The sequence below is a fragment of the Miniopterus natalensis genome, chromosome X (genome assembly GCF_054644295.1).
Source record: "Miniopterus natalensis isolate mMinNat1 chromosome X, mMinNat1.hap1, whole genome shotgun sequence".
NCBI lineage: Eukaryota > Metazoa > Chordata > Mammalia > Chiroptera > Miniopteridae > Miniopterus > Miniopterus natalensis.
The window spans coordinates 20,973,226-20,989,464 of record NC_142103.1 but is presented as its reverse complement, the minus strand read 5'-3'; the positions used below and the strand labels follow the sequence as shown (position 1 = coordinate 20,989,464).

Here is a 16,239-nt window from a genome sequence, read left to right as displayed (position 1 = left end):
TAAAGTAAAACAACAACAACAACAATAAATCAACACTCCCACAACATTTCAAGGTCTAGACAAGGGATCAGGAAGCCAGAGCCTGTGCTATGCACCAACTCCAATAGGCTGCCTGTTTTTGTAGTTTTATTGGCACATAGCAACAATTTATTCATTTGCTTATCATCTGTAGCTGTTTTCATGCTACAACTGCAGAGTTGAGTAGTTGTGGCAAAGATCTTATGGTCCACAAAATCTAAAATATTTACTATCTGGCTCTTTAGAGAAGAAAAACAATGCTGATGCCCCATTTAGACCCACACCAATAGAGTATAATAGAGGCATTATGTTAATTGTTAGGAGAAAGGGGTTAAAAAAGGGGGAGGGGAGTGAGATAAGAGGAAATACTGCTTGCTTTCAGCTTTGTTGACGTGCTAGTCAACTGTCATCATTCTTTAGAATCTGTGAAGGTAACAACCCACTATAAATTAGTATAAGCTAAATATTTGGCAAGTTTATGAAAATGTATTTTTCTGTTAACTCTCCTTTAAACCTGTGTTTATGTTATTTTCTTATATACCCTAAGTTTTTTTCGCTGAAAACTTTGTTGAGATATGTCACATACCATACAATTCACTCTTTCAAAATGTGGAATTCTGGGGGTTTTTTTAGTAGATTTACAAATCTGTGCAACCCATCACCACTATGTAACTCAAGAACATTTTTATCACTTCCAAAACAAACCCCATACTTGGTAGCATAGACTTTAAGTTATTTTTTTCTCTTTTGTCAGAGCTGCTTCTTCTTTGGGGGCTACTTGGGTCTTTTGTTTTTGTTGTTGCTGTTTTCTTTTTTTAAATAAAATGTCTTTTTACTGTGGGTGTATATTCTGCTCTAGTCTTACAAGAAGGAGCAATTTATTTCTGAAATAATTTCTAGAGTCCCATTGCCCTTGAAATTTGGAGAGTTTTCATATAAATGCTTACAAATTTAAAACCACATAGACTCCATGGCTTGTCACCCATGCAGGTTGCATAGGGAAGGCACACCTTGCTTATCCTATAGTTTTGGTTCTAGAGTGAAAACCTAGAAATGAAACCTATATTTCTGTTTTATATAAAAGTCAGAATTGACAACTTTTGTTGAGTTTCCTTATTGACCTCAAAGGATGAACTGATAGTGTTAACCAGTGATGTGGTGTGCTGGTAAATATTTAATAACTGGTTTTGGGTGACAGGGGGAGCAAGAGAGTGCTGCTGTGGCATTTGCTGATTCCCATGGTAAATACTCCTACCATGGCCAATTTCAAGCTACCAACTTGAAGTCAATGAAAGTGGAGTTGGGAAGATATATACATACACAATCTACTCTTATGAGCTGGTACAAGTCAGTTCCAGCACATCATTGGAACTTAGATTCAAGAAATTACTTCAGTCTTGGCTTGTGTAGATTTATAAGTTACATACAGTATTAACAAAAAAATAAAGATAACTATCATAGTTGTTTCAGATGTGGCACATAGACATCTACCCACTATATACTATGTTAGCTGGCACTGAAACATTTAAAAAATATTTTGCTACACCAACTTTTAAGCTCTTAGAGTACAATTTGTGTGTTACTCAGAAGTAAACCAAAATAAGTTGTCCACCGGTCTTGCTACCTGCTTTAATAACTTTTGAGAGAGGATCTTTATTATATTTATAATAGATGAAAAATAAACCAGATTGAAAATCCCCTTTTTAAAACTTCAGTCATGTACCATATTTTTTGTTCAAATTGTACAGTGTAAGTTAAACTAAATAGCACTCTAGTAACCACCATGAGTATATTTCTGTAAGCATATTTATACTGAAATAAACTTTCAAAAATATGGAGACATTTTTCATCAAAATGTTAAATAAAGCTCTTTAAATGTCCTCTATACTGGGTGAGGAAGATCCATCACCCACATTGATTGTTGCCCTTTTGGAGAAGGCAACCCACTAAAAATTACTTACTAATCACTAACATGAGCCAAGCAGTGTTCAGTCCTGGAAACATAAGATTTAAGAATTTACACAGGGTCCCTGCCCTTATGAAGTTTATATTCTACACAAGGAGATGGAAAAGATTAAACAAGCAAACAAACATGATAATAATGCACAATGATGAATACTGAGTGATTTAAAATATAGTGATATTTATAGAGTAATGGGGGTGAGGGATACTTAACTTTAAATAGAGGAATCAGGGACGGCTACTCTGACGTGGCATAGAGCTGAAAACCTGAAGGATGAGAAGGAAAAGAGGAGCTGGAAGAAGCTGGGAGAAGATTGTAAATTCAAAGGCTCTGAGGAGGAGAGGATCCTAGCATGTTAAGGAACAGAAAGGCCCGTGGGACTGGAGAATGGTGCACCAAGCAGAGATTGGTACCAGGTAAGGATGGAGAGGTAAGCAAAAGGCAGATCATGCAGGGATTTGTAGGATTTCCTTTTAATTACAGTGGCAAACTATGGGCAGGCCTTCCATGAGCTCAGTGTAGCACACACTCAAAATAAATAGATGGCAAATCATAGGTAACTGGGGCAAATAGGGAAGTCCTAGGCTGCTGATGTGGCCAACCTCCAGTGTCTTGACTTTTAAGACCACACAACTTGAGACATACTTCTATAAAACAGGAACAGCTACAAAAAACAACAGCAATCAACTCTTACTTTTATCTCAGGGTTTTCAAGGTACTGTTGTTCACAGATTTGTTAGTAGTAAGCTGACCTTTACTACTTAGGCCTGAGGTTATTAACTTTATTACTTAGGCTTCCTTGACCTAGTATGAGTCATTATCTTCACTAGTCTTTGACCCTTGACCATGCTTTCTGGTCTTGCCTAGCACAGACCAATGGGAAGCCATTACCTGGTTTAAAGCATTATCCGATTCACATTTGAAAACTGTCTTCTTGGAAAATAAAGAAATTTGTAATATTGGCATTTTCAGGTCCCCGATCATCCTTAAAGCTTTCTTCTTTCAGTGATCATCTTGCATTTACAAACTTGGAATTTCATTTTTAATTTCCCTTTTGGCCCCTGCATTCAAGGTACATGATGTTGAACTAATTATGAGATTGATTTGCCTAGGAACAGAAGGTCCACTCTCTCACGCTCTAGTTGATCAAGGTTTCACTAGAATTCTGCTCCTATAAGCGGTGTCCTAAATGATAGTCCAGATAGTTGAAAGAACAAATGGTCTCCTCCTAAGTCTATCAACAGTACTTCCTGTTATACTTCCCCATCCCACCCCTCTCACCACAAAGCCATCAGTGTTTTTTGAAGCTTTTCTAGCCCTAACACCCCCATTTTCACAGTTGGCCAAACCATGTTGGGGCGTGGCCACTGGTACCATAACTGATTTTCTAAACCACCCTGATTCATTTTCCAGAGGATAATCTAATTGGGTTATATGAGTTACAATGAAACAAGAGAAACGGCATTTCAGAACTAATAAATCCTTATTATCTTTGCCTCTGCTTCCTAAAGCAAGTCATGGAGCTTTGTCAATTTGGGAACCTCAGTCACAAAGACTGGTTTCTAGGCATCCAGTGGGTTACTACAGCATTACTACACTTTGGGGTTTTGCTAAACGGTGTAGCCAGCCAAGCTGCTCCAAAAGACCTGGGCAGGCACACAACAGAAGGATATTAAGAGAGACGAAACAATGAGTGTGTCTTCTGACATTTTAGTATTGCCTTAAAAGCTGAAGGAAAAATGAGGGTAATAGGATAAGCAAAAAATGCTTAGGAAATGAGATGTAGAGCTCAGGAAATATGCGACAGAATTTTCCACAAGAGTAATCTGATAGCGTAGTAGCTGGCCAGTGGAGACAGTGCTACAAACCAGACTACTTGCCCAGAAAATCCCATGAAGCAACAGCTGCTGGAAGCAAGGACCACACAATAAGAAAAGCCCTACTCTATGAAACTCAGCTTTGTTCTTTGGGTAAGCATATGGGTACTGGGGTAATACATCCCCAGAGCATATTTGGGCATTTGCCTAGTGACCTGCAGCATATACCATGTTTTCTTAGCAGCTGTGGCTAAAATACAACTGACAACCACAAACTTTGTTCTATCTTTTTCTGGGATATAATGCTGGTTCCTGCAGACATCATTGGCATACCAGGGATTTTAATAGATCTGTCTAGGAAATTATTGTCATGGATATTTGCTGGGCCTTGTAGGACAGCATTCCTAATTTTTGCAAGCAGAACTTGCCTTTTTCTGAGTAACTGTCCCTTAAATTTGGAAAATAAAGTTGATCCTCACAACATCTTTATGAAGTAGGCATTACCCCCATTTTCAGGGCAGGAAACAGAAAGGTTAAATGACAAACCTCCATACTGTTTTTTCCATAATGGCTGCGCCAATCTGCATTTCCACCAACAATGCACAAGGGTTCCCTTTTCTCCACTTCCTTGCCAACAGTTGTTGTTTGTTAATTTATTGATGACAGCCATTCTGTCAGGTGTGAAGTGATTTCTCATTGTGGTTGTAATGGGCATTTCTCTGATGATTAGTAACACTGAGTATCTTTTCATATGTCTGTTGGCCATCTGTATATGTCCTCTTTGGAGAAGCGTCTATTCAGGTCATCTGCCCATTTTTTAATTGGATTGCTTGTTCTTTTTGGTGTTGAGATGTATGAGTTTCTTATAAATTTTAGATATTAACCCCTTATTAGATGTATCATTGGTGAATATCTTCTCCCATTCAGTAGATTGTCTTTACATTTTGTTGAAGGTTTTCTTTGTTGTGCAAAAAACACTTCAGTTTATGTAGTCCCATGTGTTAATTTTTCTTTTGTTTCCCTTGTCCAATGAGATATGTCAGAAAAAATATTGCTGAGATAAATGTAAAAAGATTTTACTGCTTATATTTTCTTCTAGGACATTTATGGCATCAAGTGTAAAATTTAAATCTTTAAGTCATTTTGAGTTTATTCTTGCATATTGTGTAAGAAGGTGGTCTGGTTTCAGTTTTTGCATGTATCTGTCCAATGTTTCCAACACCATTTATTGAATAGACTATGTTTAGAGCAATTCCATTTATGAGTATATATCCAAAGAAACCCAAAATACCAATTCAAAAAAAATATATGCACCTCAATGTTTATTGCAGCATTATTTACAGTAGCCAAGATATGGAAGCAACCCAAGTGCCCATCAATGGAGGATTGGATAAAGAAGATATGGTACATATATATGATGGAATGCTACTCAGCCATTAAAAAGAATAAAATCTTACCATTTGTGACAGCACAGATGGACCTAGAGGGTATCATGCTAAGTGAAATCAGTCAGAGAAAGACAAATACTATATGATTTCACTTACATGTGGAATCTAATGAACAATATAAACAAACGAATAATCAGAAACAACTCATGGATACAAAGGCCAGATTGATGGTTGCCAGAAGGGAGGGAGGTTGGAGGGCTGAGTGATAAAGGTGAAGGGATTGAGAAGTATAAATTGGTAGTGACAAAATAGTCATGGGAATGTAAAATTCAGCATAGGGAATATAGTATAAGTATGTATGGTGCCAGGTGGGTACTTGAAATATCAGGGGATCACTTTTTAAAGTATATGGTTGTGTAACCATTATGCTGTATACCTGAAACTAATATAAGATAATATTGAATATAAACTGCCATTGAAAAATAAAATTAAAAGTTACATGACTTTCCCATAGCCATAGATCTCTAGTTCTACTAAGTGATAGATTCAGAAAAGGACTTGGAGACAGAAAACAGGCTGCATGGGAACAGATGGGAAAGGCCAAAGAAGTATGAGGTAAAAAAATATATGGTATGAATCCTACATTTCTGCTTTGAGAAACAGGGTGCGTGAAGATATCCTTCATTGAGATAAGAATAAAAGCAGATTATAGTGTGACCTGCCTACACCTATTCTCTTTGGTGATGGGCAGTGAAAAGCTGTAAATAATTGAGTTCAGCTTGGCTATTAGGTTAGAAGCACCTCTGGTACCTCCTAATGTGTAGTAAACAGTTATACAGGTTTGGAGGAAAGTTCGAGGCTGAGAGTTCACTTGTGGAAGACAAGCCCTAAGAGCAGATGATCAAGATGCTTATCATATATGAAGGCCATGGACAAGAACAACCTTGATAAACATCCACATTTAAAGGATGGGTAAAGAGACAAGGACCTGTGAAGGAGATAAAGATTGCTCAGTCCTTCGCTTTCCTTTTTCCCATATACCACAGCCTCTCAAGAACAAGAGCTGACTCAGGAAGAACTGGTTCAGGAAGGATATGAGGACAAAGTGGTTGAGGGGGGCAGAATGGTTAAAAATCCTTCAGTGTTAAGAGCTTTATCGACCAACCATTGTCCGGAGATAACCACGGATGAATTGTAAAAAAATAATCTCACTCAGAAATGCAGCTGTATTTGCAGGTTGTTTAACATGTTTCTTTCATTTTTAATGAGTTTTTAAGTAGCCAATGTTTGCTGTGGTTGGCAAAGAGCCATCAGCTGTGATACCACCTGGTTTTCCTTCTTGAATTTAGAGAAATTTCGAGGAACAACAAGGAGACTGAAAGCAGGTTCAGGCACCTTGGATTTGGCCTTGAACAGTCACCTGTGTCTCTGTCTTTTACTCTTGTGGGATACCGCCAGCTAAATTAATGCTGTGGGAATCATTCCACAAATCGAAGCCTCTCTGTTGACCTTGAGAAATCACTTTTATCCTTTCTAGAACTTACTTTCCATCTAGAAAAAAAAGTGAAAGATCAAAAACCATCCTCATGCACAGATCATTAAGCTGCAAAATAATTTGGAGGACATTGTTGTCAGTATTATACTAATAATAGGGCCATTATGTTCATTCTACAATGATTTTGTCACTGTCTATTATGAGTCAGGCACTGAAAGTACAGTGATAAAACAGGATAGACAAAGTCCTTGCTCTCACAAAGCTCACATTCTAGTGAGGAGGAAAGCTAATAAAACAAGTGAACAATTAATAAAATACAGTGGTAAGTTCTAAAACAAAAATAAAATTTGGTTATAAGATAGGGTGTTGGGTGGGAATAAGGGCAACTTTAGTTAGATTGGGAAGTTGGAAGAGGCTCTGAGGTGATATTTGGCATGAGACCTAAAAGATCAGGAAAAGCCAGGTAAAAGCCAAGGTAAGAAACTTTCAGGCAGAAGAAAAAGAATATGAAGAGGTGTCAAGTCATAAAAATGCTTGGAGTGTTTAAGGAACTAAAAGCAGTTTAAGGACAACTAGATGTCCACATGCAAAAGAAAGAAGCTGAACCCCTACTTCACCTCACACCATATACAAAAATGAACCCCAAATGGATCAAAGACCTAAATATAAGAACTTTAAACCATCAAACTCATTGAAGAATACCTGAACATAAATCTTCATGACCTTGGATTAGGTAATGTATTTTACATATGACATCAAAAGTGCAAGAAATAAAAGAGAGAGAGTAAAAACACAGAAGAATTGGACTTCATCAAAATTAAAAACTTTTGTGCATCAAAGGATACTACCAAGAAAGTGAAAGGACAACCCATAGAAATGGTTGCAAATCAGATATCTGATAAGTGCTTAGTAGTCAAAATACAAAAAAAAGCACAACTCAACAACAAAAAGAAAACCCAATTTCAAAATGGGCAAAGTTCTTGAGTAGACACTTCTCCAAAGAAGATATGTAAATGGCCAATAAGCACATGGAAAGATGCTCAACATCATTAATTTTTAGAAAAAAAAAACAACCACAAAACCACAAATCAAAAACCAATAAGATACCACTTTACATCCACTAAAATGTCAATAATAATAATGGGAAATTAGAAGTATTTGAGAGGAAGTGGAAAATTTGGACCCCTTGCACATTGTTTGTAGGAATGTAAAATGATGCAGCTTATGTGGAAAACAGCTTGGCAATTTCTCAAAAAGTTTAAACATAGACTGACCATATAACCCAGCAATTCTTCTCCTTGGTATATACAAAAAACAACAACAAACAAACCTGAAAACAGGTATTCAAACAAAAACTTGTGCATTAATATGCACAACAACACTTTTCACAATTGTCAAAAGTTGAAACAACCCTAAAGTCCATGAACTGATAAACAGATAAACAAATAGTGTATATCCATGAAAAGGAATCATCCATTAAAAAAGGAAATTCTGACACATGCTACAACAGCATGAATCTTGAAAACATTATGCTAAGTAAAATAAGCCAGGCACAAAAGATCATATTTCATATGATTTCCTTTATATGAAATGTCCAGAATAGGCAAATTTGTAGAGTCATAAAATAGATCAATGGTTGCTAAGCACTTGGAGGAAGGGATGAAGGAGTGATTGCTCAATAGGTACAGGGTTTCTTTTAGGAATGGTGATATATTCCCAAACTAAATAATGGTGAGGTTCCACAATACTGTGGTTATACTAAAAACCATTTTAAATGGGTGAATTGAATGGTATGTGAATTATATCTCAATAATAAGTTATTATCACAAACAGCAGGTTAATGTTATAGGAGAACAGTGAGAGAAAGTGATAAAAGGGGCAGAGGTAGAAATTGCCTAAGGATGCCATCCTCCTAAGCCCCCATGCAGATCTAAGGCTCATAATATTGAACATACAGTGAGGAGCTTCCTCAGCCTCTTTGGGCTAGGCCCAAAGCTTTTTCTTTCCTTTTAGAAATTACTACTCTAAAATCAAGAACAGAGAACCCTAAAACAATTTGGGGAGAAAGAAAATGTTGTTCCTGCATCTAGAGCAGGGTTAGTCCAATTACCCTCCTTAGTCTTATTCAGGGTGGGAGGTTCCTTCCAACACCCCCCCCCCCAGCTAAATATTCCGTAGACATCAAAGGAATCAAGAGAGCAATGGAGAGAGGATGCAATAGGCTTGCTCCAAGGACATGGAAGTTTGATGGCATGACATCAAAAACTCTACTCTCTAGAAATGTGGCCCAAGGATTACCTTGGTTAACATTAACAGCTACATTTATTAAATGCTTATTCTGTGCCAGGCATTATGCTAAGTGAATTTGCATAGATTGTCTCATTTGACCCACACAACAATCCAGTGAGGATTTTAAAATCCCCAATTTGACAGCTGAGGAAACTGAGACAAAACTGGGTCAAAACCTTGCCTAAGATTTTATAAACAATAAGGAGCACTCAAGTTCTATCAATCTAAACTTGCTCTGAAGCTCAATATCATACTGCCGTGTCTCCTCTGAGTTCCAGTGCTCCTCTTTTATTGAGTGAGGAGGGGGAGCTCTGAAATCCTTCTAGAAGTTAGTGGTATGCTCTTCACACCTTTTTTTTCTGGTGAATTTAATGGACTAAATAAACAACTTTGGTAAACTTATACAGCTGGCTGCTTTAGAGGTGATATCAGAAATGTCTTCTCTGTGCCCTTCCAGGATGCTGCTTCTGTGATCCATTTGAGGTCTGTGAGAAAAGAGAAAGAGTGTGTGGTCATCAAAGTTCAAGCTTTGTTTCACTCATCATATGAAAACCCTTACTCCAGAGTTGTAGCCTGAAGGTCCTTAGCTAACAATCACTTTAACAAACACTTACTATCTAGTAAGCACTGTGGTAAGTGCTTTTACAGAAATTACCTAATTTGATCTTGACAAAAACCCTGTGCAGTAGCTATGGCATCATCCACTTTTTATAATTGGAAGAACTGAAAAACAGCTGTAACAAACTTGTCCTAGATTTCTCAATGCATAAAAATACTGAAACTGAGTATTTCGAAGAACTAGAACAAATAATCCAAAAATTTATATGGAATCACAAAAGATCCCAAATAGCCACAGCAATCTTGAGAAAGAAGAACAAAATTGGAGGAATCATGCTGTCTGATATTAAATTAAACCGCAATGACCACAGTAATAAAACATCATGGTACTGCCATAAAAACGAACATATAGATCAATGGAACAGAGAGCCCAGAAATCAACCCACATCAATATGGTCAATTAATATTTGACAAAGAGGCAACAACCTACAATGGGATAAAGACAGTCTATTCAATAAATGATGCTGGGAAAATTGGACAGATACCTGCATACAAAAAAATGAAACTAGACCACTTTCTTACACCATAAACAAGAATAAACTCAAAATGGATTAAAGTCTTAAAATGCTACGAAACTACTAGAAGAAAACATAGAACTACTTGAAGAAAACATAGGCAGTAAAATCTCAGATATTTCTCTTAGTAAAGTTTTTCTGATATATCTTCTTGGACAAGGGAAACAAAAGAAAAAATAAACAAATGAAACTGGATCAAACTAAAAAGCTTTTGCACAACAAAGAAAACCATAAAAAAATGGAAAGACAACCCACTGAATATAACATATTTACCAATGATACAACTGATAAGGGGTTAAAATCCAACATTTATAAAGAACTCTTTACAACTGAACACCAATAAAACAAAGAATCCAATTTAAAAATTGTCAAAGGACCCAAACAGACACTTCTCCAAAAAAGACATACAGATGGCCAACAGACATATGAAAAGGTGCTTGTCACTAATCATTAGAGAAACACAAATTAAAACAAAAATATGATATCACTTCACAGATGTCAGAATGGCTATCATCAATAAATCAACAAACAACAAGTGTTGGCAAGGATGTATAAAAAAGGGAACCCTCTTGCGCTTCTGGTAGGAATGCAGGTTGGTGCAGCCACTATGGAAAACAGTATAGAGCTTCCTCAAAAATTTTAAAATGGAATTGCTTTATGAACCAGCAGTTCCACTTCTGGCCATATATCTAAAGAAACCAAAAAAATTTATTTGAAAGAATATATGCTCATTGTTCATTGCAGCATTATTTACAGTAGCCAAGATATGGAAGCAACCCAAGTGCCCATCAATGGAGGATTGGATAAAGAAGATATGGTACATATATACAATGGAATGCTACTTAGCCATTAAAAAGAATAAAATCTTACCATTTATGACAGCATAGATGGACCTAGAGGGTATTATGCTAAGTGAAATAAGTCAGAGAAAGAGAAATACTATATGATTTCACTTACATGTGGAATCTAAAGAACAATATAAACACACAAACAATCAGAAACAACTCATAGATACAGAGAACAGACTGATGGTGGTCAGAGTGGACAAGGTTGGGTGACTGGGTGAAAAAGGTGATAAGATTGAGAAGTACAGATTGGTAGTTACAAAATAGTCATGGGTATGTAAAATACAGCATAGGGAATATAGTCAATAATATTGTAATAAGTACGTATGGTGCCAGGTGGGTACTTGAAATATTGGGGGATCACTTAGTAAAGTCTATGATTGTCTGACCTTTATGCTGTACATCTGAAACTAATACAAAATTACATTGAATGTAAACTGTAATTGGAAAAAAAAGTTAAAAATATACTGAAACTGAATGATGTCCAATTTCAGTCAGTCAGCTCTCGGAGCCCTTAATTTTTAAACATTTTTAATTGTGGTAAAACATATATAAGAAAGTTACCATTTTAACCATTTTTAAGTATACAGTTCTACAGTGTTAAGTATATTCACATTGTTGTGCAAAAGATCTCCAGAAGTCTTTCATCTTGTATAACTGAAGCTATATACTAATTAAACAAAAAAAGTTCCTTGTCTCCTTCCTCAGCCCCTGTTAACCATCACTCTACTTTCTGTTTCTATGAATTTGACTAGTTTAGATACCTCATGTAAGTATATTCATATAGTATATATTGTTTTTGTGACTGGCTTGTTTTACTTAACATAATGTCTGTTTATTTCATTCATGTTGTAACATGTGACAGGATTTCTGTTTAAGGCTGAATAATAGTCTATTGTATGTATGTCTTAATCTGTTCAGGCTGCTATAACAAAATTACATAGATTGGATGGCTTCAACAATATAAATTTATTTTTTGCAGTTCTAGAGGATGGAAAGTCCTAGATCAAGGTACCAGCAGAGTTTCAGTGTCTGCTGAGGGCCTGCTTCCTGGTTCATAGATGGCCATCTTCTGTCTGTGTCCTCACATGGCAGAAGGGGTAAGGGAACTCTCTGGAGTCTCTTTATAATGGCACTAATCTCATTTATGTGGCCTCCACCTCATCACCTAATTACTTCCCAAAGGATCCACCTCTAAACACCATCACATTGGGAGTTAGAATGTAACATATGAATTTGGGGGTCTATAGTATGTTAGGATTTAACATATGAATTTTCATCTATAGCAATGCATATACCACATTTTGTTAATCCATTCATCTGTCAATGGACTTTTGGGTTATTTCCACTTTTTGGCTATTGTGAATAGTGCTATGAATATGGGTATGGAAATATCTCTTTGAAACCTTGCTTTTAATTCTTCTGGATATATACCCAGAAATAAGGCTGTTAAATCATATGGTGTTTTTAATTTTTAATTTGTGGAGGAAATGCTATATTGTTTTCTATAGTGATTGAACCATTTTACAGTCCCACCAACAGTGCTCAAGGGTCAGGTTTCTTCACTTCCTTGTCCACATTTGTTATTTTCTGATTTTCTTATAGTTGCCATCCTAATTAGTATGAAGTGACATCTCATTGTGGTTTGATTTGTATTTTTCTAATAATTAGGGATGGTGACCATCTTTTCATAGGTTTGTAGGCCATTTGTATATCATCATTAGAGTAATGTCTATTCAGATCTTTTGTCCACTTTTTCAATCAGGTTATTTTATTTTTTTGTTGTTGAGTTGTAGGAGCTCATTATATATTATGGATATTAACCCCTTATCAGAAATATAATTTGCAAATATTTTCTCCCATTCTATATGTTGTCTTTTCACTCTGTTTTTTGTATCTTTGATGTACAAATGTTTGTTAGTATGATTAAGTCCCATTTGTCCATTTTTGCTTTTGTTGTCTATGCTCTTAGAGTCATAAACAAGAAACCACTGCCAAGTCCAATGTCATGAAGCTTTTCCCCTATGTTTTATTCTAGGAGTTTTATAGTTTGGGGTCTTATGTTTAGGTCTTTAATACATTTTAAAATTAATTTTTGTGCTAGGCCGGGCGTGGCTCAGTGGTTGAGCGTCGACCTAGGATCCAGGCGATTGGGGTTCAATTCTCGGTCAGGGCACATGCCCAGGTTGTGGGCTCAATCCCCAGTTGGGGGCTTGCAGGAAGCAGCTGATCAATGACTCTCTCATCATTAATGTTTCTATCTCTCTCTCTCCCTCTCCTTTCCTCTCTCTGAAATCAATAAAGATATATATTTTTTAAATAAATAAATAAATAAATACATAAATAAATAAATAAATAAAATTAATTTTTGTATATAGTGTGAGATAAAAGTCCAACTTCATTCTTTTTACATGTTGAGGCCCAGTTTTTCCGATGCAACTTGTTGAAGAGCAGTCCCCACTAAGTGTCTTGGCACCCTTGTCAAAAATCATTTTACCATACACATGGGTGTTTCTTTCTAAGCTCTCTATTTTATTCCATTTGTCTATTTGCCTGTCTTTTTGCCAGTACCACACTGTTTTAATTGCTGTAGCTTTGTAATATGTTTTGAAATTAGGAAGTGCAAAGCCTTCAAATTTGTTCTTTGTTTTCAAAATTGTTCTGGTTATTTGGGAATTCCTTGAAATCCCAAATGAATTTTAGGATAATTTTTTTTCACTTCTGCAAAAATTGGCAAATAGGACTACATCAAAATTAATAATTTTTGTAAAAGTATTCTCTTATAAACCTTTTTTATTGCTATAGCATCACTTGTAATGTCCACTCTTTCATTTCAGATTTTACTTATTTGAATCTTCTCTTTGTTTTTTAGTTAATCTAGCTAAGGGTTTGTCAATTTTGTTTATCTTTTCAAAAAACAAACTTTTTGTTTCATAAATGTTCTTGTTATTTTTCTATTCTTTATTTTGTTTATCTCTGATACAATATTATTTTTCCTTTTTTCTGCTAGATTTGGGTTTAGTTTGTTCTTGTTTTACTAATTTCTTAGGTTGTTGATTTGCGATCTTTCTTCCTTCTTTAGGTACACTTTTACAGCTATAAACTTCCCTCTTGGCACTGCTTTCACTGCATCACATAAGTTTTGGTATGTTGTGTTTCATTTGTCTCATGGTATTTTCTAATTTCCCTTGTGACTTCTTCTTTGACCTATTGGATGTTTAAGAATGTGTTGTTTTATTTCCACATATTTGTGGATTTTCCAGCTTTCTTTTAGCTATTGATTTTCTAGTTTCATTACATTGTAATTGGAAAAAAATACTGTGTGGTTTCAATCTTTTTTATTATTAAGACTAGCTTTGTGGCCTAACATATGGTTTATCCTGGAGAATGTCCCATGTGTTCCATTAGAAGAATGTATATTGTGCTGTTGTTTGATAAAGTTTTCTGTCTATGTCTATTAGCCCAACTAGTCTCTGATATTGTTCAAGTCCTCTATTTCCTTATTCATTTCCTGTCTCTTTGTTTTATCCATTATTAAAGTGGGGTGTTGAAATCTCCTACTATTATAGTGTTGCTGTCTATGTCTACCTCCAAGTCTGTCAAAATTTACTTCATACATTTTGAGGCTCTGAGATTTGCTGCACAAATATTTACAATTACTATATCTTCTTGTTGAATTTATCCTTTTATCATTATACAATTTCCTTCTTTATCTCTTGTGACAGTATTTGACTTAAAGTCTATTTTGTCTGATATTAGTATAGCTATCCCTGCTCTCTTTTGCTTACCATATACAAGAAAGTCCTTACTTTTAGACCCCCACATTGTACTGTCTCCCTCAGGCCCTTTGGTACTTCCCTCTTGTGGAGTAAGAGAGGGCACCTTGAGTTCCTTCTAGAACTTAGGTATGTATAATTAAGATACTTTATTATTTTTTTCTATAAATTCAGTGGACTAATGAACAAGTTCTATGGCCATCCAGGGGTATGGTTGGCACCCTCAGAGAAGGAGGTCTCTAGAATATCAGAGATTCCTGCTTGCACATTCATGAGGCCACTTCTCTAAAACCTCTCCCTATTCTTATGTAACCACCTCTAACCAATGAGATGGTACTTCAACAACTCAAGCCTTTTTTAAGGGTTTCTGATATTGCTCACCACTGAAATGTAACAGAGCTTAATGAAGTCTCAACCTTTTAAACCTGCGTCACCTCATCTTTTTCCAAGCGTGCTCTGTGACCTTAAAATCTAGAGTTGGTTGTGGTCAAGGCTGTATAAAACAAGGATTCTTGCTAGACCTGTAATCAACTTATCTGAAAGTCAGGTCCTCTGAACTAATGCAAGAGTGCTTTCAGAGTGAACCTTGTTGCTTATATCTGAGTGCTTGTGTTCCACCACTGCTCCTGAGCAATTCTTTCGAGTGGGACACTTCAAAGTAATCTCTGGGAACACTGCCTATAGGGAAGACCACTCACAAACCAGGGCAGTGGCAGTAAAGCTCACTACTGCAGCTATCATTCTACCAGTGACATGCACTCCCACTTTTATCTCCCCACCACAGCCTGCTTCAGTCCTCACTGACTTCCTTCTCTTTTAGAACAACATCTTCCTGTAAATGCAAATATTCAGGTTGGCCATAGCTGGCTTTGTTCCTGGCCCTTTGATAGAAATAAGGCTAATAATAGAGTTTTGTGTGAAAATAGAGAGCTGAATGACATCAAATAATCATGAGGCATCCTGCTGATTAATGGGCCAATTGTCCTGAAGGTCATCTGGTCAAAACTTGGCTAGAAATCATTAAAATGTGGGTTGCTATTCAAAGTAACCACTGCCCTTTCAGAGCTTCCATTTTAGCCCAGAATAAGAGATGACAATCACATTTTTTACTCACAGATGGACTGTGTCTTTAACTGAGTCTTGCATCAGCTTTTCTTCATGTTTCCCAAAAGGGCAGTTGATCCTTGATGCATATAACCTGATTTTCCAGTTTGTGGAATTCTCAAATGTCCAGTCTCCAGGTGCTCTTTTTCTTTCTCCAAACAGTTTCTATAAAAATTAACTTTCAATATATATGTCAAGTAAACAAAATGTAGAATTTATACAAAGTGTACAGTTTATTGTGTTTATAAGCCCTTGGTTTCTCTGCTAGCTTCTGTTATTGGCTTTTATTTTGTTTTGTTTTCTTCCTTTGGGCAGGGGTAGGGAATGCTTTCCAACGTTTCCCCTTGGGAACAAAGGAAGTCCCCCAAAAAAACCCAACCACATTATATCACTGAAAATATGTGATTGGTA

At 36.2% G+C, this 16,239-nt stretch overlaps 1 protein-coding gene across 1 annotated transcript in view; it reads right to left on the bottom strand.

Annotated features, from left to right (window-relative positions):
• LHFPL1 (LHFPL tetraspan subfamily member 1) overlaps positions 1 to 16,239 on the bottom strand; it is a 111,780-nt gene that overhangs the window by 57,775 nt on the left and 37,766 nt on the right. The gene's annotated exons all lie outside the window — the stretch shown is intronic.